Source organism: Osmerus mordax, chromosome 24 (assembly GCF_038355195.1).
Source record: "Osmerus mordax isolate fOsmMor3 chromosome 24, fOsmMor3.pri, whole genome shotgun sequence".
NCBI lineage: Eukaryota > Metazoa > Chordata > Actinopteri > Osmeriformes > Osmeridae > Osmerus > Osmerus mordax.
The window spans coordinates 441210-445628 of record NC_090073.1 but is presented as its reverse complement, the minus strand read 5'-3'; positions in this window follow the sequence as shown (position 1 = coordinate 445628).

Below are 4419 nucleotides of genomic sequence, written 5' to 3'. Positions count from 1 at the left end.
CACCTCGTCGGCCATCCTCGGTGGACTCCCGCAGGTAGACTCCCTGTCTTTGTTCGACCGAGTCTTCGTGCACGGAGGCTGCCAGACGAGGCTGCCTCTGCAGTGCTAATCGCCTAAATATGCTAAAGGCGCAGCTGACAATGGCCCTAATTATGTAAACAAAGCCAGGGTTTCACTCGGCGGCAAGTACCCTGAAACTCGATCTCTAGCTAGCTACCTATTGACCAATTTAGCTGCTATACCCTTACCCTCTGTCCTTGAGGCAAAGTTTTAGCAAAACACAAATGAATGAAACAAACTCTGGTTACTTACAGTCAGATGGCAGTCACGAAGTACACTCAGTAAGACACTATTCGCTCTGAATCTGATTACAGAAGTCAGGGCTGATTTAACCAAATTCTACAATGGCCCTAATTATGTAAACAAAGCCAGGGTCTCACTCGGCGGCAAGTACCCTGAAACTCGATCTCTAGCTAGCTACCTATTGACCAATTTAGCTGCTATACCCTAGCCCTCTGTCCTTCAGGCAAAGTTTTAGCAAAACACAAATGAATGAAACAAACTCTGGTTACTTACAGTCAGATGGCAGTCACGAAGTACACTCAGTAAGACACTATTCGCTCTGAATCTGATTACAGAAGTCAGGGCTGATTTAACCAAATTCTACAATGGCCCTAATTATGTAAACAAAGCCAGGGTCTCACTCGGCGGCAAGTACCCTGAAACTCGATCTCTAGCTAGCTACCTATTGACCAATTTAGCTGCTATACCCTTACCCTCTGTCCTTGAGGCAAAGTTTTAGCAAAACACAAATGAATGAAACAAACTCTGGTTACTTACAGTCAGATGGCAGTCACGAAGTACACTCAGTAAGACACTATTCGCATTACATCTTTGATCGACCTTTCCATATTACTATGCACAAGAACCTCGTTTTTAGCAATACTCGTGTGCGGCGGACCCCTACTCTATCAATGACACATGTCAAATACCTCCAAGTAATGTTCACAAGGGTGTAGAGCTTACTTTTTGTTCAATGGCTGAAGAACTGTCTCCTGAAGCACTGCCTTGTGGTCTATCATGAACGTTTGTCGTCTTCTCAGAGGTGGAGGTATGTGTTTGACCAAGTGACTGGAGCTGGAAAGAACAGATCATTTTAGAAACAGGTCATACAGACAAGGCATGCGTTACAAACAGGATGAGGAGGTGGCAATGGAACATAATGCTGATCGAGGGCCTACTTTATTGGGTGTGCTTTGCCTTCGGCAAGGGCACAACCTTTGTTCTCTCACATATATATTATTAGTATTTTTATTATTCTTTTTGCCCCCCTAAAACTCAGTCAATATTTGTCCTACATAGACAAAGTTGGTGTCAAACGTTTCGTCTTGGTAGCGATTGAGTTGCTTCTATTGGAATTTACGTTCCGTTGCATGGTTTAGGCTGAAGTTAAGTTTTTGTGGCGAAAAGTGAAGCTAACGGTGGCTAATTTGCTAGCCACAGTCACTGACGTTACTAACGTCACTACGTCACGAAAACCCGCGTGACTACCTTTGGCAGAACATTCGTTTCCATCTGTTAACTTGGGGGATAGCTAGGCTAACTATAGCTTTACTGCAAGGCAGCTGCAGAAACGCCACAAGAAAAGAGGCCAGGGTGATAACTATTTACTCATTTTACTTTGTGATATGACACACAATTGTGATGTGTAATGTACAATATAAGCTGATATTATTAAGGAAGTACATCTACTTTCGGAAACAGTAGTCTACTATTTCACTGAAGTATTAGCATCATGACATTAGCCTGTGTTGCCCGGGCAACACATACTTAAGTGGTCTATTATATATCTGTTTTCAATCGTTAAAATTAACATTCCTCACATATACATTTTCGTTGTATGATTTATTCTGACATTAGTAAACGATTTGTTGGTGAAATTACCTGTGGTTTCAAACCAGTGTAGCTCACTGCAACGCTGTAGCCTACTGTACCCGAGACACTAGTGTGAGTAGCTAACAAACTCCTCAGCTGTTTAAGTCAAACGGCAACAGAACATGTTCGGCACTCCCCTTACTCAAAAGTCTTTCAGTAGGGAAACTATCTGACTACTAACCTGAACTTCATTGCCACAGCCTAAACTTTGTCAATCTGTTCATGAAAATAATTAATTTCAGCCTAAACCGTACAACGGAACGTTTAATCGAATTCAACCAACGCAATCGCTATCAAGACGAACACAGCAGTAGTCTAGTACTGTACTGTAGTAGTAGAATTTACCGGGGCAGCTTCTCCACACAGGGCTATATCGCATTTTGAGTTGTTACTGACAATGATCGCTACCAGTGAGCTTTTTATGAATGAGCGATTTTCCACTAAATAAATGTCAAGCTTATTTACGTTTTTGGGGGCATATTTTCAGTTAGCAGATGGTACTGTTTGAATCGCGATTCTATCTTCTGCCGGTAAAGTCGTAGAATAATCTTCAAAGGGGGTTCTTTATTATTGAATGAATGCAATATGAGTAGGCTAAATGCCTGAAAATATCACGAGAAGGGACAACTTAAAAGGACGTTTAAGTCATAGAGATTAGGTCCATTTGTACACCGGTCTGCCAAATGTATTCGTTTTGATTCAGCCTGTCAGCTGCCTCTTGCAGGGGAAATGAGAAGACATCATATTTCATTCTACACTTCACTCGTATTTTGAGTTGTAAATGAGCAGCAAAAAAAAGATGCTTTTAAATCTATGTAATCTTTATAAATAATAAGTAGGCCCGATGCATTTTCATATAAAATATACAGACCCCTGTGCAACCGACGCAAGCAAGCACACCCTACAATTTCCCCAGAAATTGTATCCTCTCTAGTTGGGTGTGCTTTGCCTTCGGCAAGGGCACAACCTTTGTTCTCTCACATATATATTATTATTTCTTTTTTTTTTTATATATATATTTTTTTCTTTTTTCTTTTGCCCCCCTAAAACTCAGTCAATATTTGGCCTACATAGACAACGTAGGTGTCAAAAGTTTCGTCTTGGTAGCGATTGAGTTGCTTCTATTGGAATTTACGTTTCGTTGCATGGTTTAGGCATAAGTTAAGTTTTTGTGGCGAAAAGTGAAGCTAACGGTGGCTAATTTGCTAGCCACAGTCACTGACGTTACTAACGTCACTGTGTCACTAACGTCACGAAAACACGCGTGACTACCTTTGGCAGAACATTCGTTTCGCATCTGTTAACTTGGGGGATAGCTAGGCTAACTATAGCTTTACTGCAAGGCAGCTGCAGAAACGCCACAAGAAAAGAGGCCAGGGTGATAACTATTTACTCATTTTACTTTGTGATATGACACACAATTGTGATGTGTAATGTACAATATAAGCTGATATTATTAAGGAAGTACATCTACTTTAGGAAACAGTAGTGTACTATTTCACTGAAGTATTAGCATCATGACATTAGCCTGTGTTGCCCGGGCAACAAATACTACAGTGGTCTATGATGTATCTGTTCAATCGTTAGAATAAACATTCCTCACATATACATTTTCGTTGTAGGATTTATTCTGACATTAGTAAACGATTTGTTGGTGAAATTACCATTACCTGCGGTTTCAAACCAGTGTAGCTCACTGCAAAGCTGTAGCTTACGCGAGACACTACAAAAACATCTACAGTACACAGCTGTTTAGGAAGTCAAATGGCGACAGAACATGTTCGGCACTCCCCTTACTTAAATCAAAAGTCTATCTAACTACTAACCTGAACTTCATTGCCACAGCCTAAACGTTGTCAATCTGTTCATGAAAATAATTAATTTCAGCCTAAACCGTACAACGGAACGTTAAATCCAATTCAACCAACGCAATCGCTACCAAGACGAACACAGCAGTAGTCTAGTACTGTACCGTAGTAGTACAATTTACCGGGGCAGCTTCTCCACACAGGGCTATATCGCATTTTGCGTTGTTACTGACAATGATCGCTACCAGTGAGCTTTTTATGAATGAGCGATTTTCCACTAAATAAATGTCAAGCTTATTTACGTTTTTGGGGGCATTTTTCAGATAGCAGATGGTAATGTTTGAATCGCGAGTCCATCTTCTACTGCCGGTAACGTCGTAGAATAATCTTCAAAGGGGGTTCCTTATTAATGAATGAATGCAATATGAGTAGGCTAAATGCCTGAAAATATCACGAGAAGGGAAAACTTAAAAGGACGTTTAAATCATAGAGATTAGTCTGACAAATGTATTCGTTGATTCAGCTATGAGGCTGCCTCTTGCAGGGGAAATGAGAAGACGTCATATTTCATTCTACACTTAACTCGTATTTTGAGTTGTAAATGAGCAGCAAAAAAAAGATGCTTTTAAATCTATGTCATCTTTATAAATAATAAGTAGGCCCTATGCATTTTTAT